Below are 16,236 nucleotides of genomic sequence, written 5' to 3' on the forward strand. Positions count from 1 at the left end.
CATGTATGTGTAATTTACACTACGTGGGTATGACCACTAGAAAATAAGCACAAGAATTTGCGAACCTCGCAGTAACATTCGATGCAACAGGGCAAGCACCAGGATGACAGCTCATTTCAATGAGAAACAACATACCCCAAACGACTTAAAATGGGTAATTCTGGAACACATAAAACATTGTGACAATTTGGAACAAGCACTGTTGGAAAAAGAACAGGGGTGGGTTTTTAAACTCCGCACAGACATCGTTGAGCTCAACGAAAGCATCCCCTTGGGGCAGTTCTTGAAATAATGCCTGTTATAAATATAAACACACCATATTCTCCTAAATAGCCTGTTCTTCCTAAGGGGAAACTGAAACAGAGAACATCAGCCCATTTATAACTGTTTTGTAAAAAGGATCAACACTAGTACTGATAGCTATGTTTAAGACATACTGTGTTTATTGTGGACACTAAAATAGCCTGAAAATACAGAGGTACACCCTTTTTACTGAATAACAAAGGCTAGCACCTATGCCCAATTCAAAATGGCCTCTAGTTTCATAAGCAATAGAGGGTTCGAGACCCGGCACCGGTGAGGCGAAAAATCCCCAATTAACCCCGTGGTATGGTTATCATGGTGAGATAAACAACGTTAAGTAACGGGCACCAATTTAAACCTTTGTTCAAGTTCGATTACCTCCACGAACACCTACGTGGAAATAATGGCCTCCATTATGTGCCGTTTTACTTCCGCTAAAGACGCGCACTAGTCTTTTAGCAACACGAGGAGGACAGTGATGGGGCCAATTCTAATATTTAAAATGACCCCCAGGCTCCAACACGCTAAGATGTGGTTGAGCCGGCGACTCAGCAGGTTCAATAGACGGAGGGCTGCCGAGAGAAGTAAGGGTTCATTGTGGTAGTGGCAGCATGTTGTTGTTGTTTTTTCTCCCATACCAGTGTTTTTCTTTCAAATAAGACACGGAGCAAACATTAAATCTGGAAACGGGCATGGGACTCAGACACGCATAAGCGCGGTCGAAGCCTGAGCCTTACTTGTATTGGTAACAATATTTGGGCGAGACTAGTAATAACGCTTTAGCAGCCTAATTTTTCTTTACTGGCAAGGCGAACCCAAAATTTGGGAGAACCTAAAAACTTTCTCTACAGGCTAGGTTCCCACGATCCATCACATATGGATTTTTGTTGTGTACTTTAAATTTCAGGAGGTTGAACCTGGCTGTATCCTACTTCTCTGTCCTTTTTCCAACTTCTTGTTTTATTAAGTCTCAGAATGAGACACATATAAAAAAAGGGTCACATTGACACAGCGATAAGCCTACAACCCGCAAGGGGCCGGCCGCGTGGCGGAACTCAAGATGCGAGCTTCGTGTGGGTTGACATCCGCATTTATCCACGCCGATCTGCACATCAAAACCATCAAGGTCCTCTCAGGGTGCATAGGGAGGGGGCTAAAATAGCGCTGTCCAGCACTCGCCAGCGATGCCCCGCCTTATATATCTTCCCGTGAGGCGGGTAAATACAAACATACCGAACAGAACCAAACAACTGGCCCAGGGGGCCCAACATTCAACCAGAAGCCTAGTAGAAGGCAGTCAAAGGAGGAAAGCAGAGGCTAGTAGGAGCATAGAGGAAAAGCAGAAAGAGAACAAAGGGAGTCAGGGGGAGCAATGAGGGCGTCACAGGTCGCGAGGAGTGTAGGGGAGCACCGCATCTTCTACCAGTTGCAAGGCTCGCAGCGCTGGGGGCAGGTTCCTAGCAAATTCACTCTTGCAGAGATAGGCCACTAGCGGCCGCCAGACCTTGTCAAAGCGGGTCGTACGAGACTGCAGTCGGGCCGAAAGTAACTCCATAGTGATGACTTGCCATAGTCTGCCAAACCACACAGCCATAGGGGGGGCCTCCACCTTCTTCCAATACAGAGCAATAAGTTGTCTGGCAGCACCCACCATTTGCAACACCAAGGTCCAGTCACTGCGGGTCAGGGCCAGCAAGTCCACAGGTTTGAGTCCCAACAGTATTGTGCTAGCAGCATCAGGCAAAGGAAATCTCAGCACCCCTCGAATGTGGCTCAACACCTCCTTCCAAAAGATAGCGATCACGGGGCAGGTCCACCAAATGTGCATAAAGTCGCCAGGCACATGATGGCATCTCCAGCAACCGGGCGGTGCGGAGGGGAACATCCTGTGTAGGCGTTGGGGCGTATAGTACCACTGCGTCATTATTTTGTACGCATTTTCTTGTTGCGGCACACTGCGATACACCTTAGGAACATCCCTCCAGAGGCGGATCCACTGCGCATGGTCAATGTCAGCGCCCAGATTCTCCTGCCAGCGCTGCTGATACAAATGAGCAGGGGGAGTAGGGGGATGCTGCAGAATCTGATAAATTTTTGAAATCAGACCCTTCGTGCCCGCCCCAGAGCGGGCCAGCCTCTCGAACGGAGTGAAGGCCCGAGTGGCCCCGGGGTATATCGCGTCTGACAAGGCCCAGTGACGCAACTGCAGGAACTGCAATTCAGCCTCCTGGGGAAGGCGGAACTCCTCCCGACAGTGGGCAAAGGTCTTAACAGAGCCACCGTCAAAGAGATCCGCAAGGACTTTGCAGTCCTCTCGAGTCCATCCGCGGAAGGCGGAAGTGCGGTTAGCCGGTGGAAACCAAGGATTATCTTCAATGGGGGTGTGTGGTGAGGGGAAAGTCGTCAGGCCCTTTCGCACCGCCACCTTGTCCCATATGTCCAATACCGTCCTGGTGGGAATCGCCAAATAAGCGCTAGGGGACCGTCCCGCCCTATGAGTCCAAGCGAGGTTCCAGATCGTGCGACCCGTGACCGCCCGGTCCAGATGCAGCCACCCCTTCTCGCTTTGTCTAATGCCCCACTCGATGACAAACCGCAATTGAGCGGCCCAATAATAGTCCACCAGATTCGGGCAACCCAGCCCACCTCGATCTCGCGGGGCCATAAGGAGTGACTGAGAGAAGCGGGGTCGCTTGCCCCCCCAGATGAATTTAGTACAGTCCCTTTGCAAGGCTCTAATCTTCGGCAAAGGGATAGGCGTGGGAAGGCATTGGAACAGATAGAGTATTTTAGGCAGGATGGACATTTTGATTGCGTTCAACCTACCCAGCCACGAGGGGATAAGAGGTTTCCACCGTTGCAGGTCGGTGAGAACAGCTTTTCGACATTCCGCCCAATTGAGCGCCGACCAACCTTCCAAAGAGGGAGTCAGGGAGAGGCCGAGGTATCGGATGTGTTGGTCCGTCCACCGGTAGGGGCATAGCACCTCCAGGGGAGGGACGTCCGCCTGGGGGATCGTGAGATTAAGCACCCATGACTTGTCGTGATTAATTTTCAAGCCAGAGGCGCCCTCAAAGGAGCAGAGCACCTCATGGAGTGCCGGCAAGGACTGTCGCGGTTCCGTCAAAGTGAGGATGAGGTTGTCAGCATATAACGCCACCTTATGGGTCTGCCCCCCCATCCGAACTCCGCAAATGTCCGGGTTTCGCCTGATCAGGTCCGCCAGCGGTTCAATCGCCAGGGCGAACAGCAATGGCGATAGAGGGCAGCCCTGCCTCGTACCCCTACCAATGGCAAACGGCTCCGTCAACCTCCCGTTCACCCTGACCCGCGCTCTCGGCTCCACATAAGGCGCCATGATCCTGGCAATCATCTTCGGGCCGATTCCCATCTTACAGAGGGCCGCTCGGAGGAACCCCCAGTCGACGCGGTCAAACGCCTTCTCGGCGTCTAACGACAAGAGGCACGCCGGGATGTGCCAGTGATGCACTTTCCCTACCAAATGCGCCAGTCTCCGCACATTGTCAGCCCCTTGACGTCCCCGGATGAAGCCCACCTGGTCAGGGTCAACAAGGTCCGGCATATGGGGATCGAGTCTCTTAGCCAGCACCTTCGTGTAAATTTTAAAATCAGTATTTAGCAGCGCAATCGGGCGGTAAGAAGAGCAAAGCGCCGCGTCTTTCCCGGGCTTAGGGATTAGAGCTATTTCCGCCATCCCCATGTCCGGGGAGGGGCCTTGGCCACCATCAAAGGAAGCAAAGAGTCTGAGGAGATAAGGGCCCAGCTGCTCCTGGAAGAGGCGGTAAAAGGAAAGCGGTAGGCCGTCAGGGCCTGGCGACTTCCCCAAGTGCAGGTCTCTGATGGCCCCGGTCACCTCGGCAAGCGTAAGTGGCTCCTCCAGCCTCTCCGCCGCTGCGGGATGCAAGCGCGTTCCGCCATAATGCTCCAGAACCTCCTCTGGCGGGGTAACGCCAGTCGGGGCCGCCGTGTACAAGGAGGCGTAGTAGTCTCGGAACGCCTTCATTTTAGCCTCCGCCGTTGTTGCTCGAGACCCGTCCGGGAGCAGTACGTTCGCAATGTGGGATCTGGCCGCCTTGACCCTCAGTCTCCTCGCCAGCAGCTTCCCCACTTTGTCCCCCCCGTCGAAGTGCACGCGCTTCAGAGCCAAGAGGGATTTCTCCGCCCGATTCGCACGCAGCATGCGCAATTGCCCCCGCAGGTTCGCTAGGCGCCTCCGCGTCTTTAGAGTGGATTCCTCTTGATTCTGCGCCTCAGCCTCCCGCAAGTCCGCCACCAGGCCCTCCTCCACCGCCCTCCGTTCACGCGCTCTCGCAATCTCGAGGGAGGTGATGTGACCCCGAATCGTGGCCTTGAAGGCGTCCCATACCACCGGAAACGGCGTCTCGGGCAGATCGTTAAATTCAAAGTAGGAGGTGATAGCCGCGCGAATGCCGTCAACCGCCGTCGCATCTCTGAGGAGGTATGGGGGCAGATGCCACTTAATTTCCCTAGGGTGTCCACTCCGCCGATCTCTGAGGCTCAGCTCTACATGCGCATGGTCCGAGATGGATATGTCCGACATTTCCACGTCCATTACATCACCAATCAGGTCATGTGAGACGAACAAGTGATCAATGCGGGAGTAAGAGCGATGAGCACTAGAATAAAAAGAATAGTCCCGTTTGTCGGGGGAGAAGTAGCGCCATGCGTCAAAGAGACCCAAATCGCCTATCAGTTTACGCAGCGCCGAGGACATCGCCCCCGCCCCATGAAAGGAGCCCGCACTCCGGTCCACTGCAGGGACCACACCAGGTTAAGGTCACCCCCTAAAACAATCGAGGGCCCACCCCGAAGGACATGAGCACTCAAAAGGTCCCGAAGGAAGCGATCCTGTGCCAGGTTGGGCGTATACACATTGCATAGCGTAAGATGGCGGGAGCCCACCTCGACCGAAACCTTGAGGAAGCGACCATCACCACCCCGGAAGAGCTTGCCAGAACCCCGCCTGATGCCAGCTTTGCACAAAACCGCTACCCCAGCTGTTTTCGTATCCGCTGATGCCCAGAATTGGAGGGGGTATCTAGGGTGCGCCATGCGCCTCGTATCCGCCTGGAGAAGGTGGGTCTCCTGCAAGAAGATGATGTCCGGGTCGCGCTGCAGAAAGTAATGCCAGATCTGTTGGCGCTTGTTAGGGGAATTAAGGCCTTTAACATTGAGCGACAATATCTTAAGGGGTCTGGCTACATCACTCGCCATCTAGGGGTTCTCTAGGGATAGCACGCAAAGCATCACGCAGCAGAGCACCCAACCGCCCAGAGTCCCACTCAGAGGGCCCACCCCCGTTCCCCGCAACAACCCCCCACCCCAGCCCCCCATAGCAGGCAGAGCAGACAGAGAAAGGAAGAAAAGACAGAAAAAAGAGAGAAAGGAAAGTCAAGTAAGAGAGCCAAGTGTTTAGCAGTCCGAAGGATGGACGGACTAGGCCGTAAAAACGTGGCCAACTGGGCCAAAGTACAATGTCTCCAAAGTAGGTCACCCTACACCCTCGGGTTTGAATGTCCATCGGGATGTCACTCCCCAGGAGACAGTCTCGGTGGGACATGACTGGCCGGTAACACTAAAAGGTGTGGAGCCCCCACCTTTCCAGGCCCAGCACAAGGAGAACAGGAGTCCAAACATCCAGCCTCCCACCCGTCCCACACCCTTCCCCGCCCTCCGGAGGGCACAAGAGAACAGTACCTCAAGCAGGATGACATAGGCGGGCAGGCCAACTCACGAGGTGGAGGACCGACCTGTAGGGGAGCGGTCAGCACGGTCAATCTCCGACTCCTCCAGCGCTCTGATGTGGGCGATGACCTCCTGCCTGGCCTGGCTAGTGGTGGGCACGTCGACAGGCGCTGCACGCTGTCTCCTCGGCACCGTGGTCCAGTCCGGGGTAAGCTGTGTCCTCTTGCTCGGAGGGCGCCTGGAGGGGCTACTCGGAGGAGAGCCAGCAATGTGGAGTAGTCGAGCCGCCTCATCGTAGGATCGCAGGGATTTACGTTTACCCTCCCATTGGAAGATAAGTGCGAAGGGATGGCCCCACTGGTACGGGATGTTCAGGGACCGCAATTTCTCTGTCACCGGGCGAAAAGCGCGCCGTCGCTTAAGGGTGTTGGGCGCCAAATCCTGAAAGATCTGAATCTTGTGGCCCTTGTATTGCAGGTCCGGCTTGTCCCTAGCACGCTTCCAAATCTCCTCCTTCTCCACAAAGAAATGCACCCGCGTGATGATGTCCGGGAGAAGCCCCGATCTCCCCGCAGGCGCCGCCACACGGTGAGCCCGGTCCAGTGTGGGAGGCGACACGTCCTCGTCACCCCGCACCTCGTGGAGAAGTTGCGCCACAAAGTCCATCATGTCCTCCCCTTCTTCTCCGAGCGGCACGCCGCGGATGCGGAGGTTGTTCCGTCGTCCCCGGTTCTCCAAGTCCTCCTGCTTGATTTGGAGTTCAATGTTCTGTTGTTCCAGGGCCGTTAATCGCTGCCACAAATGCTCCTGGTCCTCGGTGCGTGAGTCCGCCGTCCTCTCCAGGCTGTCCACACGGTCCCCCAAGTCCGTTACGTCCTTCCGGAGTTCCGAGACACACGAGTGGACCTCCAACCTCAGGGATCCGATCTCAGTCTTCAGTTCGGTCATGAAGGCGGCCATGAACGCTTGCGTGACCGGGGGGGAATCTGCAATCTCCGCAGGTGGGCCGCCACTGGCCGCCGGCGCCCCCACCTTGCCCCACATGGCCGTCACCGGGTTTCCCTTGGGGGTCGGCGCTGATTCCGCTCTGTTGTTTCTGTTCGTGCGCGTCATCCTCCGCGCAGTCCACAGGGCGTCCTCCAGGCCGCGTCCGGGCCCTCGCTCTTCGTGAGTCGTCCGGGTGAAAGCACAAGACACCAATGGGGGCGGCGGGGAGCACCGGCGCACACTCTCAGCGCACTCTGGGGCCCTAGCCCCGAGACGGCCCTCTCCGCAGCAGCGAGCACTCAGTACGTCCCTCACGTGGCAAGGCAGGTAGTCCAGGGATCACCAGGTCACTGCGCCTCCGCTCCTGATGTGCGTCCAGGCAGTCACGCACCGCAGGGGTCACTAGGTCAACAGATCACCAGGGGGCCAGCACCAGGGAACGTCCCACACACATGTGCCCCAGACCCGCACTCACCCCCAGTGAAGGGCCGCAGTGAAGCCTCGTCGTTGCGACGTTTTCCTGCTGAATGGCGCCGTCCGCGCTCCAAAGTGCCCCAGGGGCACTGCCTGCAGATGCTCTCCGCACCTAGCGATGTCTCCGCCGCCTGCCGTGTCTCCGCAGGGCCGGACACTTCCCGCTTTGCTCGCTTTGGAGGGGGGGCCAGCAGCGCCTCCTACAACCACCGGGGCCAGGCACCGGACCCAGCAGTCACTCAGCTGCCCACCGCAGCGCGGGAGATGGGGGCACACCGGACCCAGGAGCCGCCTCCGAGCCCCGCTCCAGGCACTCTGCCACACCGCCGCCGCCTCGGGTAAGGGCGCCGGCAGACCTCAGCGCAGGGAGGGCGGGGGTACTCAAGTCCGTGGCCGCCGCTCACCCCAGGGTCCGCCAGACCCCGCCGCAGACCGCCGCCGCTGGGAGCCCAAGATGGCGGACGGGCCGATCCAGACCGCTGGTGACAAGCCGGCCGCTCTGTCCTGCCTGTCAGTCGGCGCGCGGAGAACTCACTCCCAAATAGACTGCCCAGCCGGGTAGGGGCATCAGGGCTGTGCGTGGCGGGTCCGGACTCCCGAAATCTGCACAGATAGCCTATGATGGGCCCAACGGCGGCGGGAGCTCCGCAAGCGTGCGTCTGCTCACATCGCCGGTCAAGCCACGCCCCTTCTCTGTCCTTTTTGATAAATACTTTACAGCGAAAGCTGCGGGAGTTTAATGTAATTTAATTCCTCTTTTTGAAGAAAATCCTCACACTCCTTTGCCTGTACACGACAACAAAAACAACATGGCCGGAAAAAAACGGCCTAACGTTTACTGTTGAGGAGGTAGAAAGAATCATCTCCTCCATGACCCCCCTTGCTGAGACACCTAACAGAGATAGCAATGAGGCGGCCCAGAGTTGGGATGAACTAACAGAGCTCAAAAGAAACCAAGTAAAAACAATAATTCATGGTATTATTTTGGCAGAATACCTCAGAATAAATCCAGCTGCGAGAGGTTTAACAGCACGAAATGAGCCATTTATTTTTCTTCAAGACAAGGAATTCAAGAGAGATTGGTCGCTAATCTCTTGGCATTGCACAAGAGACTGGCTTGTGTTGATTATAAAAACTGCAACACGCCTCTCACAAGCAATGAAAGAGGAAATACATAGCGTAGAGGTCAAATTGAAAACCTACCAAACACCAGCAGAATTTAAAAAGCGATTGGAAGAACTCAACAAAACCATGATGGAATTTGAATTATCACTCAAAGATACGAAATATCAGAAATTCAAAAAAGATTGGAAAAACTTCAGTCACGAGAAGCCCTATCCATACACCAGAGATGACTACCAACTTACAGGGAGAAATCCAGGATACAACACAGACACAGATGGATCAGACACCAGCTCCAATGATTCTGACAACAGTACAGGAGGATGAAAGAACCCAAGAGGTCGCCCGAACGTCAGAGGAAGGATGCGGAATAGAGGCCAGGGAGGGTATGGCTGGCCACCTTTCCAACCCCCATTTTATAATCCACCTTTCTTTTATGGCCCCCCACTATATCCTCAACAACAATACCCATACTGGGAGCCAGCCCCACAAAACGAGTACCAACAGACTCCTTTTTTAGGACGGGGCAGAGGTCCACCAAGAGGCAAGACGAAAAGAGGACAACAGGTACAATGGGCGCAGCCACTGGAACCTGCCAGGAGCCACACGAGGAGCATGGGCCCACCAGAAAAACCGAGCACCAGCAGCCACCGAGTCTAGTAGTAAACCTGTCCAACACACACCTAACTGGAATACAGTTAACAGTACTGGAAAAAGGCTTGGGTTTTGTGCCCACACCTACTTTGGACAAATACCAACTCAGTTGTGAATTGAATGAATTCATCAGAAAACTAAAACTAAGGGTGTTTTTTGAAAATAAAAGCAATATGGAAATGGAAAAAGGAGACACTGGTCTCCACCCTAAGTCCACCTTCACCCCCCCCCCCGCAGCGGCACTCACAGATGAAATATTGGCCTTTGAGAAGGCAGTATTACGAGAGGTGGGAGAACTGAACCCTACAACCTTGAAAGTGTTTCATAACACATCAAGACAGGAATTTGAAGCAATTAAGATACTGGCCAACTACAAAAACATCACTATAAAACCAGCGAACAAAGGTGGTGGGATCGTCATACAGGACACGGAAATTTACTGGCAGGAAGGGCTCAGATTACTATCTGACAAGAGGAATTACCGACAACTCAAGGAGGATCCGACTGAAAAACTCAGGGTAGGGATCACCAGCATGGTAGAGCAAGCCCTTGCTCACGATTGGGTAACGAAAAAAGAAGGAGATTTCCTGAATAGCAAAAAACCAAGGATCCCCTACTTTTATACAATCCCAAAGATACACAAATCCTTACCAAATCCACCAGGGAGACCAATTGTCTCAGGCATTGGATTAATCCTGGAGCCATTCTCAAAATTCGCAGATGCCTTTCTGCGTCCATTAATACAATCCACCAACACCTTCTTGTAGGACACTAAGGCAGTACTATGCCTACTGAGGGATCTCAGTTTTGACCCCACTAACTACATCCTGATAGGGCTAGATGTGGAAATCTTGTATACCAGCTGCCCCATAAAGAAACATTAGACATTCTCGAGGAAACTATGTACAGTTCAACATGGCCTTACCACACACCACAAAATGTGGTACTCGAATGTTGCAAATGGACACTTACAGAAAACTATTTTCAATTTGAGGACCTCTTGTTTAGACAACAACATGGTACGAGCATGGGAAGTACTTCGCGCCGAGTGTGGCCGGACTGTATGTCCTCCACTTAGAGGTGCATAAAATTCTTTCACAACAGAACCCGTATCGCCAAAAGATCCTAGAATGGAAGAGATACATCGACGACATTCTGGTGATATGGGAAGGGGATGAAACAGAGGCTAATATCTTCATCAACTGGCTGAATACACAAGAACCCTTTCTGAAATTCACCCACACAATGAGCAGCTCAGAGCTAGTATTTCTAGACCTTAATATCTTTGCAAGAGATGGCATTTTAAAAACTACAACGCATTTCAAACCGAATGCAAAAAACTGCCTCCTGTTGTATGACAGTTTTCATCCCCGCCACCTTAAAGAAAACATTCCCTTCGGTCAGTTCTTGAGATTGAGGAGGAACTGCTCAGACATGGCTGATTATGACGCTCAAGCAAAAGAACTTGCTGACAAACTGAAAGTACGTAAATACCCAGCAAACACTATAAAGAGGTCAAAGAAAAGGGTAAGGAACAATCACAGGGATGCCCTTTTGGGGACCTATGAAAAGAATGAGACAGATAGGGAGAAAAGACTAATATGCATAACAATATTCAGCATAGCGTCAGACAAAGTGGCTAAACTTGTAAAAAAACATTGGCAAATAGTTAACAGTGTAAACTTGAATATACCCTTACCTATGTTTTCCCATAAGCGGGCGAAGATCCTAAGGGATATATTAGTACACCCTCCCCAAGCCACAGAACAGAAATAACCAGCAGGTTATTAGTACCCTACCTACAGGCCACCATCCCTGTGGCAACTGTAGTGTGTGCCACCTTACAAGCACCACAAAACAAGTTGTTTTCAACACAGGGTATACATGGGAACTGCGCAAATTCACGAACTGTAACACAGTGGGTGTTGTGTACCTAATTACATGTATGTGCAATTTACACTATGTGGGTATGACCACTAGAAAAATAAGCACAAGAATTTGCGAACATCGCAGTAACATTCGATGCCAAAGGGCAAGCACCAGGATGACAGCTCATTTTAATGAGAAACAACACACCCCAAACAACTTAAAATGGGTAATCCTGGAACACATAAAACATTGTGACAATTTGGAAAAAGGACTTTCGAAAAAGAACAGAGGTGGGTTTTTAAACTCCACACAGACATCGTTGAGCTCAATGAAAGCATCCCCTGGGAACAGTTCTTGAAATAATGCCTGTTACAAATATAAACACAGTATCAAACAAAAAGGTGTTGGACAGTTCCCCAGAGACATTTTTTTTAATTTAACATTAAAATAGTTGAAAATGGAAAAGTGAGTGGAGGCACAACGGAGGGGAATACTCCTTTCGGAATTTAAAGGCCTTACACACCCAGCAAGCTAGGTGTCATGCTTCATCATATGGCCTTTGCCCCTCGTTGGGTCGGCGGTGCAACACCCAACGGGCACCCTTAAAGGGGCTCTTTGCCGGGGATTTTTTATTACTGCCGTATGGTGTAGTGGAGGTGAGGGCCCTAGGGGGTAGGGATGTGTTGTGTAGATGTGCTCAAGTGATGTTAAAACAGGTTAAGTAGTCCACAAAAATATTTTTAATGAAGTGGTAACCCACCTGGGTTAAAAACAAACAAATAGAGTGGTTTGCTCGGGGTGGCCCAAGGGTCTGCTGAAGCAGTCACCTACTCTATTAACTGGTCGACATGTTTCATGCTTGGGAGCTCAAACTGATACTGTGCAATTCTTCAGGACCAAAAAATCGGGGAAACTATCTACACTACTAGAAATCCAAAAGTTCATCTAGTTCAGAATGTGCCTAGTTGTGTCATGAGGAAACCTGAGGACGACATGAAGAAGAAATTAGCACACTGTCATCCACCAGGTACTCACTCGTACGTGTCAACTGTCTAAGGGTTAAAAGTAAGCGGGATGTGAGTACTATCCCTGTAGCATGGTAATACTAAAGAGATTTAAAATTAAGATTTTAAAATCATTGTGATCTAAGAATTATAACAGACTGTCATCACAATCAAGGCACCAACCACTGTGGTCCAGCCGGTCTTAAATCAATCACCCGCCTAGTATTGGAGCGAGTACATTCACCATTGCCCTCAGCGAAGAGACAACATGTTGTCGATGTCCTGGATAGGGGTAAAAAATATGGAACATCCCCTCCGGGTGGTGAGTACACAAGGTGGCACAGGGGGCCTTGTGTCATAGTTGGTAGCAGTTTACTGGGTAGCATAAAGTGGTAGCTCATACCCGCCAGCCAGTATAGTGTCACAACAGCCCCCTGCATAGAAGGTACGGGCCGTGGTCATAGGGTAAGTACAAATGCACAGATCAGTAGTATCGGGAAATCCGACACAGCTGCGACCTGGACTCGATACGGAGTGGCCATAAAGGTTACCGCCCCTAACCCGGTCCCTGGAAGCACCCGGGTCCGAGATGTCAGGCACTAGTTTGCTATGTACATCGTCATACCCAGACTACAAGTGGCTTCACGTTAGATCCGTACTCTGTCCCGGGAGTGCCGTAACCAAAACACTGCACCCCGGGGAAGGTAGCCACCACGTTCAGGGTCCGAATATGTCAGACTGCTGTCCAGTGAAAAAGAGTGTATGTACGATATGTTTTGACTAAATCCTTTGAACAGGAACACTGGGAAGAGACACAGATGGAGTACATCACACTGTTTGTGGCTATTTATTTGTTTTAGGAGCACCAGAACACGCATCATTGTTTTTTATATTACATACTATTTACCAAACACTGCCTAGAAAGCGTGGCCAAATGGGCAGGCATTATGTATTAACCTACAATCTACATAATTGATAAACACACACACTAGGTGTGTTTTCTAACTTTTCTACCTTAATTTTGGTTCATTCACAGGAGTGGCATACATGGGGCTGGTCCTCATGTTGTCCTGAAGAAGGGGTGTAGGGGACACCTTGAAACATGTCGACAGGATATTAGGGACTTTAACCACATAACAGTTATTTTTCCTTTATCTACCCCCCTTTTAACCATACCAACTAGGAGCAGGAATACAAAATTGAGCTTACTAGCTAGGTATTTTTAATTACCACTACTCCACCATACACTGCACCACACATAGTTTCACGTAATCAGTGCTCCTACGTAGCCTTCGCAAGTTGCAGCACGCCCCAAGTAGAAGATGCTTGGGATGGCCACAGTGATGAAGCATGTCACCTAGGGGCAACCCTGGGTGAGTGAGGGGACTCAAGAAAATAATTTTTTGTGGCAAGGCGAACCCAAAATTTGGGAGAACCTACAAAATATCTCTACATGCTAGGTACCCACGATCCATCACTTATGGATTTTTGTTGTGTACTTCCCACTTGGCCATGCTGGTTTCCAGTCCTTCGGTGCACGCCCCGGCTTCTAAAGTGTTCACCAAGTGGCCCAACTGCATACCAAGCCCTTGCACTCTTGCACTCTCTTGGCAATATTAATGATGCATTTGGTAATTCGCAAGTGTTTAGTGCTTGAGGTCTATAACCTGACCCCCTTTCCCTCAGGATTTATGTGAGTAAACAACCCCTTTCTTAATGGTAGTATTGCGTCTTGAATTTCTGCAAGATGCTTTGAAGTCATGTCTTTAAAATGCTTTATGAATATATCTCTCTTTTGTAAAGTGTGGCCCGTTCTGTGTAAAGTGTATAATAATTGAAAATGCTCTCTGTACTGAGGTGGTAACTCCAGTCTATTGGAGATTAGCACAACACACTTTTAAGATGGAATATTTGGATGCACCAATTCCACCTTTGAAGTCTTCAATTTAATTTCTTAACTAGAATTCCAAATCAATAGTTACGGAATAGGATCCTATTTATGTTATATCTTATGTTTTCTATCGTCATTATAATGTCATCCAGTCCAAAGAAGAGTACAGGGTATCTTAGTCTGAGAGTTATATACCAACAGGTGTTTCCCACAGGATGAAGATACCCATTATCTTTGTATAGCCAACTCTTATAAATGCATTATATATCAAGAACTATGCGAGTCTATTATTCAACAGATGCAATCGATCCAACGCTTTGACACTGCGGATTGGACTGTGGTCTGTGGACAATTGAGTTGGACCACTATTAGGAAGATATCGTTTTAATTTCTTCGTTTGTCATTTGACTAAATTAAAATTGGAATTCTCTCATAAAACATACTGGGATGTTCCATAAGTTTGTGACTACACTGGGGAGTTCTCTAAGGTTGCTAGGCCTCATAAAAGGTCAACTTAACCCCTATACCATCCTCTATCAGGCCTTGGCCAACACTGCACACCCTTACCCGTCCCAAACTGTCCCTTGAAGAAACACAAAAGCTGTTCTTTAGATACTGTCTAACTTGGACCGTGGTGAATGGTGCAATGTTTAAATATCTGGATGAGTTTGTATCACTATACAAAGTGAAAGTTTGCATTTGAATGACTGTATATTCTGTATTTTTATGCATGTGCTATTTCGGAAGTGATGGTTGTGTTCTTCTCAGACTCTGCCACGAAAGAATATACAGTACATCTTTCTGGGTTTTTCAGAGATAGAGGTTTTCCCCACTGTCAGAACTCCCAATGTGACGAAAGAGAGGGAGTGGCTGTGTCCACATCTGTTTTTGGGATGCAGCATCCTAATTCCAATTTTTAGCAGCAATAATGTTATTCAAATATCCTAATTCCGAGATTTTAACATTTTTGTTGGTTGTTTAATGGAAGTGTAGTTACAGAAAAAGGCTGACAGTAGAATCAACCTATTTACATTGTGCTTTTAGCAGCGTGAATATTTTGATACGGTTAAAGAGGCAAACATGCTCTTATTGCTCAGTTTTATGAAAAGCATGATTTAAACTTTTAGTGATTTCTTTTTAGTTTCAATTGTTGGCGAAACAACATTTATTTCAAGGATTGCATCCTGGTGCTCTGCAAACGTGGCATGTAATGTGAGATTACGTAACAATATATTCTACAAGTACACAGTGCAACACCACCGCAGCACTAACACAGCATCAGCGCAACACCACCTCAAAATCAGAACAGCACCATCTCAGCATCTGCACAGCACCAATACCACTGCAGAACTAATTCAGCATCAGCACAGCCCCACCTCAGCAGCAATTCAGCAACAACGCAGCATCACTTCAGCAGCAGGGCAGCATGAGCACCAATGCAGCAGCACCACCACCTCAGCATGACACCGCACCAGAGCTTAACTCAGCACCACCTTCACAACACCACCTCAGCACAACTCAGCACCAATTAATCTGCCCTCTGAATCTGACATTTGTAGATTCTCCATAATCTGAAGGGGTAAAGGGGGAAGGGAATGGGCGAGGCAGCCCCCCACTAAAACAGTATTCAAACAATTAATGCCTCACCCACCTGTGCACATCCATGTATAACGTGGAGCGGGTAGATATGAAATTTCAATACTACCAGAAATATGTCCAATAACATAAATTCAAGGGTCTGGATGTGTTCTTTAACAAAATACAATCACACAGGACCAGCACATTCACCCAAAAAAGTGTGAAAGATAGAGAGAGTACCTCACGGTCGAACAACCCGAGGGGGTTCCCGGTTGATGGTTCCCGGTATACCCACTTCTCATCATTGGCAACTCTCTCTATTGTGAAAAGACAAACGTGCATTCAACAGAAGAGTAGTGCGGACGTGAGAATAGTGAAGGAAAAACACAAATAGTGACCAACGCATCAAACCACTGATACCTGTTGAAAGTGTCAAAGTACACACAACAGAACCCCAAACAAACCACACCACAAAAATAAATAAGTTGTGTAGTGGTGCTTTGCTTGCTGATGCCGTTTTATTCTGATGCAGCGAAGCACTACTAGTTAAAAATGGTTACTTTATATACCATCAGAGTTTCTTTCCTCAAGCCGACATGTTTCATCGCTCCTTCTGTGGCGATTTCA

At 50.0% G+C, this 16,236-nt stretch overlaps 1 protein-coding gene across 1 annotated transcript in view; it reads left to right on the forward strand.

Moving 5' to 3' along the window:
• Nucleotides 1-16,236, forward strand: part of LOC144755450 (AMP deaminase 1-like) — a 2,827,830-nt gene that overhangs the window by 1,303,023 nt on the left and 1,508,571 nt on the right. The window lies entirely within an intron of this gene.

This window comes from Lissotriton helveticus, chromosome 5_1, assembly GCF_964261635.1.
Source record: "Lissotriton helveticus chromosome 5_1, aLisHel1.1, whole genome shotgun sequence".
NCBI classification, from domain to species: Eukaryota; Metazoa; Chordata; class Amphibia; order Caudata; family Salamandridae; genus Lissotriton; species Lissotriton helveticus.